The following is a 19954-nucleotide window of genomic DNA, read 5'->3' on the forward strand; positions in this document are numbered from 1 at the left end:
TAATGTGCATATTAGATATAGAAAAACTAAAGGACTAGAAAAGGAGTGTTGACCTCTTTTCCTCCATAAATCATTTGGCTCATGCATGGGAGTGTTCAATGACATAGGCATGCCCAAATGTGGTATGTTTAAACCTGTGCTCATCTTCCATGGTCTGGTTTAGTTTGGGACCCTGCCAATCACTAGCTTGTGAACCTGCTGCAGAATACAGAGAGAGCCTTTGTGCAACAGTCAAGGATGGAGAGTCAAGCTCTGACAGCCCGTCACTAGTACTGAGGCTTTCATGCATGTCTTCCTTCTGAACTCCAGTCTTTTCATGGGCACAAATGTGAATTTTGAATCCCTATACTATTTTTCTTAGAAATTTATTGTGGGGTCTGTTGCACCCCCACCAACTATGGGTCAGGCTGGACGACACATCCTATACTGCATCCCAGTGTGATAAGCTCTGTCTTTCACTTGGCAATAGATAGAAGAATACTGTTAAAAAGATTCCAAAACTGGTCAAAGTAGAGAGAATAAGTGACTGTGAAATGACCAATCCCAACTGATACATCTAAACTTCAAACTCTATTCTTAATGCTCAGGGAAAATTAAGGAAGAGGTCAGGGGAAGATTCTAATAGTCAACAGTATGCTCTGACATAGTGTCCCCTAGATATTATAGGAAAAATGCACCCATGAACAGACAATATGGATGCCTGAACAAGGCTAGCACGACAACAACAACATTATTTGTCATGTCACTGTGCATGGGGAAAATTCTACATGATGCTACCCCTAGGGGTAGCCCAACAGATGCTAAAAGGCTCCTGAGAGAAGCATCATCCTTCTCCTCCAGACAGAAGTTCCCACATAGGTTGTCTAATCTCAAGTGGGCAGTCCCAAACACATGTACACAGAAGCAAAGCTCAATGGATTCAGTAGGTTATATATACACATATGTATATACATATATACGTGCACATGCATGTAACAATAATGGCTGTAGGAGAGATCATGAACTGTGGAGCAGTGGAGGAGTTAGAGGGAGAAATGGAGTGATGTTAATTCAGTGCTCACAGATGAAGTACTCAAAACAAAATTATTAAATTAAAAAATGTTTATAGAGAATATAAGCTAGTAATCAGTGCAGTGACCACAAGAGAGGGAAAGGAGGTGTTGAGGCAGACTCCAGGAGGGCAAGAGGGTACATGTGACATGACAGTGGACAGAAGTGTGGAAGGAATAGAATTACACAAAGGCAGGTGAGGGCAATAATAGGGCGTGAGAACCAACAAAACAAATCAGTTGGAAAAGGTCACAATGAAACCTAATAGTGCAAGTGCTAGCATAAAACCTTTAAAGTAAGATAACAAAGTTTATGGAAGTGAACTGAGAACACAGAATATAGGGTCATCCGGCTGGTGCACTTCAGAAGCACATCTTAAAATCCTGTCAGTTTCAGTTTCAAAAGAGCAGCTGGCTTCTCCATCCTTCTTGCTGGTGGTACACTGACCTCTGTCTTCTTCCCAAACTTCTCGAAAGGAAAGCAGAAGGGAGCATCCCAGTACATACACTGTTCAGTGCATGAATGGACTGTGTGTGTGTGTGTGTGTGTGTGTGTGTGTGTGTGTGTGTGTGTGTGTGTAAATACCAAAACGCCACATAGTATACTGAATCAAACACCCTCATATATCAAGACATTCAGCTAAAGGCCCAGCAATATGCAAACTGGTGGGAACCAAACCTGGAACCTGTGACATGAGTCATCAAAAAGCAATTTAAAATAAACCACAGACCCTTGTTGGCTTTGTAGGAAGTTGTAGAGAAGAAAAAAAGAATTGCTCTGAACTTCAAACTAGGGTGACTTTAGCTTGTCTTTCTCCAATTGTCTCTTACTAATTCACTCTTGTTCTCCTTTAGGGGCTAATGTTGTTAGAATGTTTGTTAGGACTCAGAACATCACTTCGTTCTTGGTTTTATAATTCTACTTGAGAGTCTTCCCACAGAACACCCTGAATACTCACTAGAAGAGTGAGGAGGCCACAGGAAATGTTCCCATTGTCCAGGCTTCTATAATTGTCAGTGTACTATTATGATGTAGGTTATGTCCTCATAGGAGTCATGGCAACACACACACACACACACACATACACACACACACACACACACACACACACACACACAAGAAATAGGATAAAGATTCATAGAGGACAATGAAGATTATATTGGAGAAATTGAGACACTTTTTTGAAAAGGAGCTGACAAGGACCATATTACGAATGTCCCAAGGAAGTATAACTTCCTCTGTTTAGCTCAAATAGTTGGAAGTTATTTATATAAATGCTTGTGTAACATTATTACATGGAGAGAAACCTACAGCTGACTATGGAGGAGAGACAGAAACAGTTCAATACTGGCCCAAGATAGCAAGTTCTGAGCCAGTCTGGGCTGCATAAGACCATCACTCAATTACTTGTCAGAACTGTATGAGAACCTTGGTTGCCCTGGATGATGTTTGGCCCCTTGTGTATTGATGCACAAATGCAGACAATGATGTAAATACCTGAAAAGAGCAGTCAAGTTGAAGGGGCATAAAAGCAAGGCTGGGAATGCACAGACTATGAGGAGGAACCCTTCGGAGGAGGAAAGAACACAGGCAGGAGAAAGTGGCAAAAATGGTTAGAGTATTAGCCAGAAAAGATAAGAGCCAGCCCCTGCCCTCAGATGGGAAACACACAGGGATCCCCTCAGCATCCTCTCTCTCCTACAAGTAACTACCCTGAGTGCACTTGAAAAGGTTGCCTGTTGATTGGTACTACATCTGCAGATGGCCCTGACATGGGCTTCTGATCTCAATGGCAGCTCAGTCACTAATGCAAACAAGTGAGAACGGTGTCACCTCTTTTTTAGCGACGTCATTAAACATGGCATATACAGGGAAGCATTGGGAGGGGTAGAAGTCACCAGCTCAGCTGAGCTGCTAAAGGCAGAAGTGTGAGTTTAACAAATGAATTGTATGACTTTTAAAGAAACCCTAAAACCATACACAGGCTTAGCCACCCATATCTATCCAACCTGGATGATAAATGGAGAAAGATACTAAGTTTGACTAACTGCCTGGCATCTGATACCTGAAGGGGAATTTGTCATTATTTAGCCAACTTAAGGAAGTCCAAAACTTTGTTCTCTCTGCTTGTCTTCTTTGCTTGAAAAAGGCACCAGATGTGTGTCAGAGCTGGAGAACTGGCTCAGCAGTTGGAAGTGCTAGCCTTTGGGCTTGTTAGAAGTTAATTCTGAAGAGATGACTCAACAGGTCAGAGTTCTGGGAGAGGACCCACATTTGATTCCCAACGCCAGTGACCTGTAGCCCCAACTCCAGGGTGATAGGATGCTCCTGGCCACTGGGGACATCTGTATGCACATGAGCATACCCACACCCTCACACAGCCACAGCCACATCGCAACACACACACACACACACACACACACACACACACACACACACACACACACACACACACACACAGTCTTTTACAACAGAAAAGAAGTTACTCCTGTGGAGGTCTCCCAAAAGACTTGAGTGTTTCACTTCAAGTTCAGCCAAACTTCCAGCCAGTCTGTGCCAAGTTTCAGATGGTGGCCATTTTTTTCTTGTCCCTTTTCTTTCTATTCACTCTGTGTCTCCCTTTCTCTTCAAGGCTGTTCCCCACTGAAGACACAAAGCATGGTAGGACAGTTTCCAATCCTTCTACACATACAGTGGACCAGCCACACGCTCTGATTTGTTTCTCGTACCTAATTCAGCCTTTTAAGGCTTCAAAGACAGTGGCTTCTCCTTGTTCTCATGGGCCATTGCTGTGCATGTGTAAGACAGAGCGCTGCAAACAACTTTCTTTTGTTACCTTTGCCTTTGTCACCTTCACAAGGCTTCTCTCGGAGCTGGCAATTACCCCTTTTCTCTGAGAAAGTTTTCAAAAGCAAAGTTCCCTCTTCTCCAAACCATCAAAGAAATCAGAATACAAACAGCAGGTGTGATTGGTGCACTCACGCCACTCCTTCACGCCTCCTGTTTGTTCTCAGGTATCTCCTCCCTGGGCTGGTTTCTCCAAGGTTGACTGGAACAGAGTGTGAAGTATGATGCCAGAAGAAGCTATCCAAGTTGAAAATTCTAAAGTCAGCTATTTACACGAAGCCTAATATGGTGGGGTGGGGTGAGGGGGAGATCCCCTTCTCTCAGAGGGCTTGGGGGGGAGGTTATGGCAAAAGAGAGAGGGAGGGGAGAACAGGAAGATAAAAGTGAGGGGATAACAATCTGGATGTAATCTGAATAAAATATAATAAAAAAGAAAATACTTAACCCCTTGTAGGAAAGAGTCACACTCTATTTTACCACAGCCTTCTCCTTTCTCTTACTTTCCTCCTCAACAGATAAGAAGATTGTTTTTTTTTAAGTTCTGACTGCTGTTTTCTCACAGTTTTGTCTGCTAAAACCTCACTAAAAGCGTCTCCATCCATCCTTCCATTTTCTCCTGTCAGAAGTCTGGCAGCACTTTTTTTTTTTTTTTTTTTTGACATTTCCAAACAACTCAGGCTCTTTTTTTTTTTTTTTTTGCCAACTCTCAGTTGCACTCTAAACCTTTTTTAATCCTGTAGAATGCAAACTAATCTACTCCCTGAAAGGCACCAGGCCTATCCTGGCAGCTGGAGCTAGGAATGTCAGGGGAGGGAGAGAGAATAAATAAACTTGCCAGAGAGAAGGGAGAGCCTGGGCCAGCCTCAGCTGCAAGTAGGGTAACACAGCCACAGAGATAGGAGGATCTTTCCCTAGGACCCTCCAGTGCAACCTGCATAGGGGTGACTTGCTTAGAAAAAGGGATGGCAGTTATCAATAGTGCAGCAGTATGAAGATGGCTGTGCCTGAGAAGACATTGAGATAAGAAATAAAGAGCCTTCAGACCACTTTTGGCTTGCCTCTGTTTGAAATGACTAGTGGCTTCTGCTCTGTCCCCCTGTGACAGGGAAGCAGGGACTGGCTGCCTTTCACATGGAAGCTACTGGAGTAAACTGCTTCCTAGGTAGTCTGTGGGTGAAAAGGCACCCAGGAAAGGAATCTTCTGGGCTTTTCACCTTTTCTCTGATTGAGACTGGTGTGCTGGACAAAGCATTGAGTTTAGTTCAAATTATTCATAAAAGATTGTGAAAATGTTTCTACCATCTTTTATGGTCCAACAAGACAAGTGCATGGCCCTATCACACTCCCGCCAGCCAAGGAAGCTCTATGCACTTAATTGATAATGTCAGATGCATGTTTTCAAGGACATATACACATATACTCACACACCTGTGCTCTCAGACATGTAAACACACACACTCATAACCTGCTACACACACACACACACACACACACACACACACACACACACACACACACCACATACTGATACTGCACCTGGTTTTTCCAATTAAAGGCAAAACACTTAGAGATAAAACTTTGGGAAAAGACTAAAGGGAAAATTCAAAACGCACAGGGATTTTCAAGTTTTCTGGAGGAGGAAAAATCTTAAGGTTATAAACTTCTAGAGGGCAGAGACAACGTCACAGTACTTGACTTTAAAACAGAAAACATGGCAATACCTAGTGTTAGGTAGTTGTGAAATTATCTGAATGACAAGGACACGAGTGACAGCATAGTTTAAATCGTTAAACCCAAATGAAATTATGACTTAGGCAATTTAATCATTTTCTTGGAACAAAGTGAGATTGGTTGGTACATAAATCGAGGATGACAGACTGAGTGCCTGAAACTAGTCTGTCAGGCACAGGAGAAATATTGAATTTAAAGAGGAAAACCAAGCTTCCCTCTTTCATTCAGAGATGAACCGAGCACAAAGGACATTATATGAAATCAGAGACCCTAGATGACTGTTCTTCTTTCTCTGCAGAAGGATGTGACCACCACCTTATGGATTTAAAAATGTCAGCAAAAGTAATGGACATTGCCTTAAACTATTCGATTCATAGAAAATGAATTTAAATTGTGCCACCTGATTTCCCATATGCTTTTTTTTTTCCTCATGAAAAAAATATGTCTATCATCCATGCAGCTCTTCTGAAGGTTTCAAAGCAGTGAGGTAGTTTTACAGAACATTTTTAATATATTTTATTTATTAGTCATGATTAGATTTTTTTATCCAATAATGAAATTTAGACATTGAGGTCAACAGTTTTCAATGTTATCATCACAAATCTTACCACAAATCACAAATGAGACTTCACATTTCTTTTCTAAAGAACAAGCTAAACAATCTAAATGGCCCCAGAAGAGACTGTGTGCCAACACCGGAAGCACTGTGGTAATTATTGCAAACTTGAGAGTCAAATTGGTAGTATCCAAGAGGACAGGAAATGAGGTTCTTCCCAGAGTTCTCCATAATGTCTGCTCCTTCAGAAGATGAGTTATGCTAAAGAAAAAAAAAATCACACTTGTTTCTAATAAGAGGAAAAGAAGTACTAAACCTAGAAAAATAAATTAAAAAAACAAAAAATAAAACAATAACAGCAACACTATGGGAAAAGTTTGTAGTATCCTCCAAGTCAGCCTTAGGTTTTAGCTTCTAAAAAGACTGTCTTTAGAGTTAAACAAAAACTGCTCAACTTCTTAGCTCTTTTGTTTAGCTTAGTTTGGTTTGCTTTTATGCTAGCTAGGATTATGTCAACTTAATACAAGCTAAGGTCATCTGAGAGGAGGAACCTCAATTGAAGAAATACCTTCATAAGATCAATTCAGGCAAACCTATATAGCATTGTCTTAATTGGTGATTGGTAGAGGAGAGCCCAGGCCCATGCGGGTCAGGGTGTCACTAGACTGGTGGTCCTGGGTTCCATAAGAAAGCCGACTGAGCAATCCAGAGAAAGCAAGCCACTCAAGAGCAGCTGCCCTTTGCCACTGCATCTGCTCCTGCCTCCAGGTTCCTTCCCAGCTTGAGTTGCTCTCCAGATTTCCTTCAGTGATAAAGGAAGTGTAAGCAAAGAAACCTTCTCTACTCTAAGTTTCTTTTGTCATGGTGTTTCATCACAGTGATAGTAACCACAATTAGGACAGTTTTATTAACATACGGGGACTTGGTGTAGCCTAGCCTATTCTTGAACTGTCTATATTAGCCAAGGCTATCCTTGGATTATTAATTCTCTGGCCTCCTTCTCCTCCTTCTGGGTGCTGTGATTACAAGTGTACATCACGACACCCAGTTTATGTGATACTCAAGACTGAACCAAGGATTTTGTAAATTCTGGCCAAGTATTCTACAGGTTGAGCTACATTTCAGCCCTATCTCATCTTAATTATATTTTACTCATTATGATCCAGAAATGATGAACTTCATCCCACAATATGTAAGAGTCTGACATCTAAAAATTTATGTGCCAATATTCCTCAAGTTATTCTGTAAAACATAAACTGAAGAAGCATTTCCAAATAATTTTATGAAGGTCCTATTATACTTATAGTAAAACTGCTACACAAAGATTGAACAAATTAGAAAATTACAGGCCAATGCCCCCTATGACCATAGATGAAAAACTACTCAATAAAATATGTGCAAATTCAATTAAAAGACAGACCTAAAATATTATCCCCCATAATCAAGTTGGCTTCATGCCAGAGATGCAAGGATGGTTCATTATATATAAACCGATAAATGCAATTCACCACAAAAACATACTAAAAGACTAAGCCCACATGATCATTCCAATAGGTTCAAAAAAACTGTCTGACAAAATACAATATCCCTTCATTATAAACTCCTAGAGACACTAGGGACCAATCTCAACATAATAAAAGCAATTTACAGCAAGGCTACTGCCAACATCAGTCTACATGGGAAGAAGCTTGAGGCATTTCCACTGATATCAAAAACAAAACGAGGAAGTCCATTCTCCTCACACTTAGCTAGAGCAGTAAAACAACTGAAGAGAAAGGGGATACAAAGAGAAAAAGAGGAAATCAGAGTATTCTTCCTCGAGGGCCACGTGATTTTATACATAAAGGAGTCTACCAGAAAATGTCTACAGCTGATACTTTCAGAAAAGTAGCAGAATACAAAATTGACACACAACGGTCAGTGAGCTGCCTTAAGACAAACGTGCTGAGAATGAAATGAGGGTAAGAGTTCCTTTCACAATGGCTCTCTATCTCCAAGTTAAAAAAAAAAGACCTTTAATACACTGAAGAAAGACATTGAGGAAGATATCATAAAATGGAGCAGCCTGTGCTCATCAGTCAGTAGGATTACTATGGTGAAATGGCCATCTAGCCAAAACAATATACAAATTAAATGAAATTTGCATCAAAATTCCAACACAATTCTTCACTGAAATTGAAAAAAACACCAAGGTTTGGCTTTGTTTTTTTGAGATTGGTTTCTCTTATGTAGCCCTGACTGTCCTGAGCTCGATTTGTAGACCAGATTGGCTTCGAACTCATAGAGCTCTGCCTGCCTCTGCCTCCTGTGTGCTGGGATGAAAGGAGTGCTCCATCAGCACCTGGCTGAAAAAAGTCTTAAAACTTCACATGGAAACCTAACAACAAAAAGACCAAACATGCTGTCTCAGATGTCAAGTTATACCTCAGTGCTATGGTGATAAAACACCGTGATATTAGCATAAGAACAGACAGGTTGATCACTGTACCAGAACTGAAGATCTGAACACAAATCTACACTCATACAATTACCTAATTTTGAAAAAGAAGAAAAAAAACTTATACACTGGAAAAAAATCAGCAGGAATATATGGAGAAAAGTCCATTCATTAAATGGTTCTGGTCAAACTGGATGGCTGCATGTAGAATAATTAAATAGACCAATACCTATGACCTTGCACAAACTTCAACTCTGAATGGATCAAGGACCTCAGCATAAGACCAAATACCTTGAATCTGAAAAAAAGAAAGTGGAAAATGGGCTTGAACTCATTGGCACAGGAAAGGATTTTCCAAACAAAAGATACCAATAGATAGTGCAGGCATTAAGATGAACAATTGGTAAATGGGATTTTATAAAAATAAAATGCTTCTGTATAGCAAAAGCTACAATTGTACAAGCAGCCTATAGATTGGGAAAAATTCTTTACCCATTATACATCTTAAAGAATATCAGTATCTACAATAAACACAGAACTCAAAAAAATAAAAAGAAAAGAGAAAAAGAACATAAAGAAAACAAATAACTCAATTAAAAATAGGGTACATACCTAAGCAGAGAATTCATAAAAGATAATACTCAATGACTGAGAAACACTGAAAAAAAAAAAAGTTCATCATCCTTGGCCATCAGGGAAATTCAACTAAACCTACTTTGCAATTTCACCTTACTTGACTCAGAATGACTAAGATCAATAAAACAAACGGCAGTAGATGCTGGCAAGTGCACAGAGAGGGGGGATACTTATTTCCTGAAGGGAATGCAAACTGATATGGACAGTAGGGATATGAGTATTGGTATTTTTTTAAAAGCTGATAAAAGATCCACCACAAGATCTCACTCTACCATTCTTGGGCCCTATGTCTTATCACACAGACACTTGCTTATCAATGCTCATTGCTGTTTTACTTCTAAGAGCCAGAAATTTAAAAGTTTTTATATCTATCACCTCGTGAATGAATAATGAAAATGTGTTATATTGATAAAATGTAATGTTACTCAGTTGTTAGAAAAATGAAATTTAAAAGTAAATGGATATAGAGAGAAACAATCATCCTGGGAGGGGTAACCCAGATCCTCGAAGAGAAACAGTGCAAGTTTTCTCTTAAATGCGGTAGATAGCTTTTAAGCGTTATATTCAATGTTTCATGTAGAATAACCACAGAGGTTAGGTAGCTAGTAAGGGACCAGAAGGGAAGAGGGACTTTTCCAAGGAGGGGAAATTGAGTATTGTTTTGCAAATAGATAAAGGGGACATGAGAACAGGAGGATTAATAGGGTCAGTAATGGGAGGGCAGAGTAAAATATGAACTGCAGGAAAGAATAACACCAATAACTTTTGGGAACACTGTATGGAGACCTACTTCTCTAAAAAGCTTGCTAAAATATATACATTTATAAAAAGAAATTAAATGAAGTAATCATATAATGGAGGAGACAATGCCCCAAGTAGGCATTATATGCTACCAAGTAGAATCTAACAAATGTTACCAGAAATGGATCATGTACTTTTGAATTACTGGCCAAGAGGTCCCACACACTACTCCCAGATCTTACAGGCTATTTCCAGTGCTATTGGTTACCACGCCCTCTCCTTACAGTAAGAGCTATTGCTGAAGACAGCATATACTTATATCATCGTACATGAAGAAATAAAGCGAGTGTCCAACTGCAAGTTTCACTCCTACTAACTAGTGTTCATTCATAGTGCTGGAAGTTATATACTTGCTACTGGAGGAGAAAAGCACTCATCCATTTCACCCAGCTACACTAGTGGCCTACCTGCAAGATATATTGGAATATAGTAGCACAAATATTACGGAAATAACAAATCACTTTTTGATTGGATGATGGAATCTATACCTGACAACTTGTAATGAAGACAAGAACGTAAGACCAGCTTGGTAACTGCTATTTTTCTGCTAAATGAACATAACAATTAAACAACTGCTAGTTAAATATTGCTACAGCTATAGCGATAGATAAATACATTGCTTAACCCACATCATAGAAGCTCTTTCTCTTGGTAGATGAGAATTAACAGAGACCCACAACTGGAAACTGTGCAGACAGTGAGATGTTGAGGCACCTTCAGCCCTAAATGGAATGTCTGAATTACACTTCTCCCCCTCAAGACTCAAGAAGAAGAGAAGATTGTAAAAGCCAAGGTTGGTGGATGATGCCAATGAAACAGTGTCTTCCACACAATACCAGATTGATGCACATATGAACTCAGAAAGACTGTAGTAGCATGCACAAGTTAAAAACACACAAAATTCAGAGAGGTGGAAGTGGCCACCAAGTCCCACAACTAAACAAGAAGCTGTTTGCAGTTGATAGCTGCTGGGAGAGAGCACATTTTTTGTTTTGGTTTGGTTTGGTTTTTTGGTCGAGTGTCACTGTGTATTCGTCATACTTCAGGGCCGGCTTCATTCAGGACCAATGAGATGCTCCCCATGCATTGGTTTCTCCCTTTCGTTAAACAGACTTTTTTTTTCTCATACAGTGCAATCTGAATACAGTTCCATCCCCCTACTCCCCTCAGTTCCTCCTCACCTCCTCTCTCATCTGGATCTACTCTATTTCTGTCTCACATTAGAAAATAACCGGCTTCTAAGAGATAACAAAACAAAATACAATAAGATAAAGCAGAACAAAACCCATCATACCAAAGTTGGAGAAGAAAAGTCAACAGAAAAATTAAAAAGCCCCACGAGAACCTTGCAAGAATCAGAGAAACATTAGTTTACACGTTCAGGGGTCTCATAAAAGTATTAAGCAATAGTGAGTATGGGGAGATCCTCGTGCAGACCCGTACAGACCCTGTGGCTGCTGCTTCAGTCTCTGTAAACTCATATGAGCGTTTCCCAGTTGTGTTAAACGGACTGTTCTCTTGATGTCTGCTACCCCTTTGCGTCTCCCACTTCTGCTTCTTCTTCCCCAGGATTCTCTGAGCTCTGAAGGGAGGGAACTCATGGAGGCATCTCCTTTAGAGCTGTGTGTTCTAAAGTCTCTCTCTCTCTCTCTCTCTCTCTCTCTCTCTCTCTCTCTCTCTCTCTCTCTCTCTCTCTCTGTGTGTGTGTGTGTGTGTGTGTGTGTGTGTGTGTGTGTATGTTTGTAATGTCTGACTGTGGGTGGGTTTTTGTATTTGTTCCTATCTGCTGCAGGAGGAAGCTTCTCTGATGATGGCTGAATAAAGCACTGATCTAGGAATATAGTAAAATATCATTAAGTATCTTTTGTTACCTTTTTTTAGACCAGCAGTATTTGGCTTTATCCTTGATCTCTGGACAATCTAGTCTATGGTTCTTGGTCATCCAAGACGTATCAGGCACAGATTCCATCTCATGCAGTGGCCTTAAGTCAAATCCCTACTACTCTGAACATGCCTGATCTTGTCTGGTCTCCAAGTGGTTCATGTGCCTTTTTTGGGGGGTGATGATTTGGTAGGTTTATTTTCTTTCATTCTTCTTTTTCTGAGAAAAAGAAAGAACAAAAAGTCAAGTGTAGGAAGAGAGGAGTATCTAAAAGGAATTTGAAAAAGGAAAGGATAGCAATAAAATATATTGTGTGAAAATATTGGAACTCGATTTTTAAATGGTAGATTCCACCTACCAGAACAATACTTGGATTTTTCCTTTGGCTTCAACATGCACATATGTGTACAGTCATGAACACACACACACACACACACGCACACACACACGCACACGCACACACGCACACACACACCTGGAGAAAGGTCACATTTATCAAACTCAATAAGACTCAATGCTTATTTGTTCAAAATGTTTTCTCTGAGCACCCAGAACCACTAAAGGAAGTTTTACAAACATAATTGTACTAAAATAATTTATCATTATTTGTCTAGTACATGTCTAGTACAATAAAATTGTATCTGAAAGATACATATCAACCTTACACTAATCTACATTGGAAATATTATTTAAAAGTCACCCTGAAAAAACACATCTAACTCTGGGTTAGTTGAATAGTATAGAAGTCTACTTTTCACTTAAAAAGTAAAGTCATCACTAAAATAATCTATCTGTATGAAAAAGAGAAAACATCACAAAAATATAATTCAGGCTCCAGAAATTCAAGGCAGACACTAGGAGCATTAAATACTACTGATCAATAATTACTATTGAATATAATGCCTTGCTGTTGTCTACTTGTTTAGCTTATTACATTATGAAGACTTTATATATTTTACTCCATGGTCATTAAAGCATTTTTGATCAACAAGATGTGAAAAAAAGAAATAACAGGAGTCTGGTGAGATAATTCAGTGGTTAAAACTCTTGCTGCTCTTCCAGAGGACCAGAGTTTAGTTCCCAGTAAATTTAAAAGTTAATTCCCAGGGTCCCTGATGCTTCTGAGCTCTGTGAATACCTGCACTCACATTCACATATGCTCACAAACACATACAAATACACACAACTAAAAGTAATAAACATAAGCACTTTAAATTAATAAATAAGAAAGAACAAATGATAAATCAGTATTTTAACTACAACAAGGCTTTATTTTAACAACGTGGATTGAAGTGTAAGATTATTTATTTAAAAAAAATTAATCCTCGTATAAACTGACTCATCTAATTTGCTCACTAGACTGGATTGTACTACAATTCTCCCCTGGATGTCACCTCATGGAGAGTGAAACCTCCAAAGCCATGAGCAAAAGTAAATCTCTCTTTTCTTGTGGTTTTCCTTGGGTGTTTTTCAGAGAGATGAAAAGTCTATCACTGTAAGACACAAATTGTGATAAATAAAAGCTATGATAATTCGTGCAGACTGTAAACTTGTAAAAATTCTATTGTAGTGTCCATGGCAATAAGCTAGGATTAGATGGTTGTAAAATTCATTGAGATTCATAAAACAATCTTCTCTGAAACCTGAGATTGCACTGAAAAAAGCAATTCACCTCAGTTTGGCCCTGGGTCATTAAGAAAACATATGATTCTGGCTCATGTAATACAGAAAGCAACAATAACCATCTGCAGGGAATTTATAACTTTTCTCAGATCCAAGAGGACATAATGATAATCATTGTCAGCTGGAGGCACAGGTCGATAACTCAAAGGTCATTTTCCACAAGCAGATAATAGGACAGTCACAGCCATCATTTTCCTCAACCACCATCTCATTTCTGACCCAGATTAGAAATCTCTCATTTTCTTTCCACTCTTACATAAATAAACAGGTTATGCTAGATGAATAGAAGGCCACTTTTATTAGCATGTATTCAAATACTTTTTTCTCAATGGATGTTTCTCCTTTGTAGATGTGCAATAACCCCTCAAGTTACTCTGTTATTAAACTACACTGATCCCAGAAGGGATGTGCTGCTGGGACTTGGAGAGATTTAAGGAGAAGTAGTAATGAAGAAAGGGTGATTTTCATGAAAGGCCAAGGCACTGATTGTATATATGATGACATTAACAACATGAGCATCCCATGCGTGGCCATAGCCATTAGAACTTACCACAACTACCTCAGGTGGGTGCTGCGCCAGGTGCTGGTGAAGCTGTATAATTCCTTTTGTCTATATTTCGCTTTTCAGTACTGTTTTCTTATGTGTGTCTTAGACATTCACTCCTTTCTTGGAAAAAAAAAACTCAGTATATTGGATAGGAATTAGATATCATTTATTTTCATGCAGAAATATAAATATGCATAAATGTGTATGGTATGTTGTATATTGATTGTATATCACTTATATTTGTATCTGAAAATGAATAAAAGTATATGTATAAGTGTATTTTACACTATATTATGTTAACCATATCACTGGATTAATATGTATATCAATATATGTATACATGAACATGTTGTATATAAAGATAGACTATATAAAGATATACTCATTTCACGGTAAAGAAGTATTAATATGCTTTATGGTTTACAATTTTATTTTTTATCCTAACAGAAGCTTTGAGTTCTAGTAGTAGTTTGAAGACTACCCTTACAGAAGACCTGGGTCCAGCTAACAGCAAGATCAGTCAGCTCACAACCATCTGCAACTCTAGTGCCAGAGGATGTGACACCCACTTCTGGCCTCTACAAGCACTGCATGCACACATTTCACAACTGGACAAGCCGGCATTCAGATGTACACATAAACAAAACTAAATAAAAAATTTAAACTACAGTAGCAGTTTGAGCATTTGGTTTTAAATGTCTCATTAACTAAAAGAACAACAAAATGTTGCTTACCTCCAACAAATGATAGGGAATTAAAAGCCACAAACTTTTAAACCAAATGGCAACATGAAAATGGTTTGAAGAAGTCCCAGAAACCAAAATTTTAAATATTGTTTATTAATTTATTCATATTACATCTCAATTGTTATCCCATCCCTTGTATCCTCCCATTCCTCCCTCCCTCCCATTTTCCCCTTACTCCCTTACCCTATGACTGTGACTGAGGGGGACCTCTTCCTCTTGTATATGCTCATAGGGTGTCAAGTCTCTTCTTGGTAGCCTGCTATCCTTCCTCTAAGTGCCACCAGGCTTCCCCATCCAGGGGCTGTGGTCAAATATTGGGCACCAGATTTCGTGTGAAAGTCATACCCCACTCTCTACTCAGCTGTGAAGAATGTCCTGTCCATTGGGTAGATCTGGGTAGGGGTTCAAGTTTACTGCATATATTGTCCTTGGCTGGTGCCATAGTTTGAGCAGGACCCCTGGGCCCAGATTCACGCATCATAATGATCTAGCAGCCTTATTCATAATAGCCAGAACCTGGAAACAGCCTAAGTGTCCCTCAGTAGAAGAATGGATAAAGAAACTGTGGTACATTTACACTATGGAATACTACTCAGCTATTAAAAACAAGGAATTCCAGAAATCTGTGGACAAATGGATTGAACTAGAAATGATCATAATGAGTGAGTTAACCCAGAAGCAGAAAGAGTCAAATGGTACATACTCACTTATGTCTGGACACTAGCCCAAGGGGCATGTCCCATGAAAGTCTTCGCTTACTAGGAAAGTGGGACAGAGGGGAAAACTTCCTATTGGGACTCTAGGTGAAAGAATAGAGGGAGAATGGGGAAATAGAAGGACCCAGAGTGTCCTAGAAACCCAAAACCAATTTTTAAAAAACAACAAAATAAAATGGCAAGGTTTTACTTAGCCCAACGTAAGAATCCTCAGAGGCGAGGAGTGCAGTCCGTGTTGCACAAAGAGTTAAGAAGCAAACGAGCTTCACACCACCATTATCGTGAGTCCATCATGTTTTTAAATCTATATCATCATAATGCTAATTCAATAGCAAAACCTTCCCAATTAGACACTTCAGCAAAATGGCCAATTAACTAATCTCTTATTATAGAAAGTGCCATTTTTATAATTTAATAAGGCACAAATCCATTACAGCAAATAAGGTTAATGTGGATAATGCCACAGAAAGTATAGGAAGTGCTCCCTTGCAACAGGCTAATGAGTCCCCCTAAAAGCAGGTCATTCCACAAAGTGCCATGTGTCTGAACACAGGAAGAAATACAGGACAATAACGCACAGCACATAAAAACAAACAGTAACTTGTTAACTCATTTCAACTTGAGAATCATTATGTTTATTCTTACAATACTTTCTTTCAAAGACAGTAAGAGGTGCTCACATTCCAGAATTCTGTAGAGAGAGCAAAAATAGTGTCCATCCTCCTTACTGTGGAGACCAAACAACAGGTGTCCTCCTTTCACTTTGATGACCCCGGTCACCTTATCAGCTCATAACTGAGAGTGAAATCATATTACCCTGTGTCCGAGCTGTAACATGGTTTGTTTCATTGGGCATAATGTACTCCAGTACGAGTCATATTATTGCAAATGGCAGTATGCTCTTTCTGGAAATTGTATAATATACTACCAGATATTTACCCATTCTTCCTTTGGTTTAAACCCAGAATGCTTCTGCATTGCACCTGTGAGCAATGCCACAACCAAGTATGGTGGAGCAGAGGGCAAGTTATGCAATGCCACTATGACATAAGTGACATGTATCAGCGTGGATATGCATTTATTCAACAGAGATAGAACAATCAGATGGCAGTTTTGCTGTGATTTTATTGAAGAACTTCTCCACAGTCTTTACTCTCACCAGCAATATTTTCCTTGCATCTCCACCACCGTCTGACTTTTTATCCCCACAGAGTTTTATTGGGTATCTCAGACTGGCCTTGGCCTTCCTAGTGAAGGGATTATAGGTGTATGCCACAGCCAGTTTCTCTCTTGTTGTTTTGAAACTAGCTATGCTAACCAGTGTGAAATGTCAGAACACTGGTATTTTGCTTACATATCTTGAAGTAGTAGTGAGTGGTGACAGGCCTTTCTATACACCTGCTAGCCATAGTCCTGCCTTTGGAAAAATACAGCCCAGCTCCCTTTGCACAGCAAATTTTATGATTTTCTTGTTTTTAATGGCTGAGTAGTATTCCATTGTGTAAATGTACCACAGTTTCTTGGTCCATTCTTTGGGTGATGGGCATCTGGGTTGTTTCCAGATTATGGCTATTATGAATAAAGCTGCTATGAACATAGTTGAGCAAGTGTTCTTGTTGTATGGTGGAGCACCTTTTGGGAGTATACCCAGGAGTAGTGTAGCTGAGTCTGGAGATAGAGCTAGTCCAAGTTTACTGAGAAAGCACCAGATTGATTTGCAAAGTGGTTACAAGTTTGCACTCCCACCAGCAATGGAGGAGTGTTACCCTTTCTCCACATCCTCACCAGCATGTGCTGTCACTTGAGCTTTTTATTTGAGCCATTCTTTGGGGGTATAAGACAGAATCTCAGAGTTGTTTTGATTTGCATATCTCTGACGACTAAGGATGTTGAGCATTTCTTTAAGCATTTCTTGGACATTCAACGTTCCCCTGTTGAGAATTCTCTGTTTAGCTCTGTCTTTCATTTTTAATTGAATTATTTTGTTGGTTAGTGTTTAATTTTTGCATTCTTAAGCCATGTTCTTTATAGTTTTGCTCTTGAGTTATTTAAGTTCCTCCTGTGCTTCTGCTTTTAATGAGGTTCAGTTATGTGGCTCGATAATATGTCCTTGTCTTCTGTGGAAAGCCACTTTCATTTGTTTTCTATGTAGGGAAGCAGGGGAGACAGTAGACCTACAGATAAAAGAGAGCCTGTGGGTGGTGGCATCTCTGTGACGAGCTGGAGATCTAAGTCAGAAAAGGCCCCTGGTGGCATATGAGGGGCACTATAGCTGAGACTCTATTTTTTTCTAAGAACAGCCACAATAAAACTTTATTTATTTTTATATTTATTAGATATTTTACACATGCATTTATATTATTACACATATATACAATAAACTACCTAAAGCAAGAAGGATCACAAAACAATCAGGAATTATATAAATGTTACATTCATAGTGGTTTTGATAGTTGTATTTGGCAGCTTTGAAGAAAACATCTTTCCTGTCTTGATGAGTCTAAAATTCTGAACGTAAACCAGTATTACTATATCTCTTTATTATTCACTTAAAACATCTATCTAGACCTAAAAACACCCTAAGCCCTAAACAACTAAGCTTAATTGTAAAACTAAACTATGTGGTCTTCCATCCCATCAGAGACTTGAGAAGAAATAAAATTGATTACCTGAATGTAGGGAGAGTGCAGATTAGCAGCTTCCTAAACAAGAAGATGACAGAGACAGTTTGCTGCCTGAACAGACAACAAGGACTGCAAAGCTGAGACTCTTTTTTTTAAGCTTATTTTTTTATTAATTTATTCTTGTTACATCTCAATGGTTATTCCATCCCTTGAATCCTCCCATTCTTCCATCCCTCCCATTTTCCCCTTATTCTCCTCCCCTATGACTGTTCCTGAGGGGGATTACCTTTTGTTGAGTGTATTCTTGTTTTTGACTGAACTCTGGATGTGATTTCCAAAACAGTTGTCACAAAGCCCAATATCCCGGAGCTTTCTCTTTACATCTTCAAAAGTTTGATACCCTCAGGTCTTACATTTAGTCTTTATCTTAAAGTTATTTCTCTGTGTCATCTCAAGAAAGGGTTTACCCCTTTCTTTTGAATGTGGTTACTAGCTAGTGTTCTTGCCATTACTGAAAAAAAAATCCTTTTTTTTTTTTTTTTTTTTTGAGATGGGGTTTCTCTGTGTAGCCGTGGCTGTCCTGGACTCACTTTGTAGTTCAGACAGGCCTTGAACTCACAGAGATCTGCCTACATCTGCCTCCCTGAGTGCTGGGATTACATGGCTGTGCCACTGCACCCGGCTCCCACTCTATCTTCTTAGTGACACAATAAAATTAGTTCATGGCATACACTTTAGCTTATTACTTCTAGGCTCTGTATTCTGATCTATGTGGGGTTTTTTAATACCAGTACCTAATTATTTAATACCAGTACCACTACATTCTTGTGATATAATTTGAAACCAGAACATGTGATACCAGCAACATTTTTTTATCCAAATCATTGGCTATTGGGGATATGTTGTGTTCCCATACAAATTTTAGAATTTATTTGTATATCTTTTTTTATTCTTGTGTAAGTACCTATGTGTGTGTGTGTCACACATATGCACAAATTTGTGGGTGGCAGAAGAAAGTGTTAGAGTCTCTGGAACTAAAATTACAGGGCTTATGAACTCTCTGACATGGATGCCATGGATGCTTGGTATTAAATCCTTTGTAAGAATAACAAGTGCTCTCAACCCCTAATCCATCTCTCAAGGCTCTGTGGATTTTTGTTTTTGTTTTTGTTGTTGGTGGTGATTGTGGTGGTGGTGGTGGTGGTAGTGGTGGTGGCATGTGTGTGTGTGTGTGTGCGTGTGTGTGTGTGTGTGTGTGTGTGTGTGTGTGTGTGTGTGTTTGAAGATATTAGATTTATCATAGAGATCTTGTTGGATCTATATGCACTGTTTTGGTAGTAAATACAATAAACATTTAAGTAGTATTTATTCCCCTTTCAATGGCATATGTCTTTATCTTTGACAGTGTTACTTTTAATTTGGTGCTGGAGAAAAGTCTCCATAGTTGTAGCTACCTATTAGTCTTGCAGAGGATCCATGGGATCAATTCCCAGCACCAACATGACAGTTTACAACCCTCCATAACCCCAGTTCAAGAGCAACTCAACTCCATAGGCAATGCGCACACATAAGTTAGACATATGAAAATGGTGGCAAAACACTCATACACTTAAAATAAAATCATACAATCTTAAAACTTTAAATGTGAATTTCAACTTACAGATCTTTCTTTGAATAAAATGTATTTCTGAACATTTT

The sequence above is a fragment of the Acomys minous genome, assembly GCF_964271855.1.
Source record: "Acomys minous genome assembly, chromosome: 9".
NCBI lineage: Eukaryota > Metazoa > Chordata > Mammalia > Rodentia > Muridae > Acomys > Acomys minous.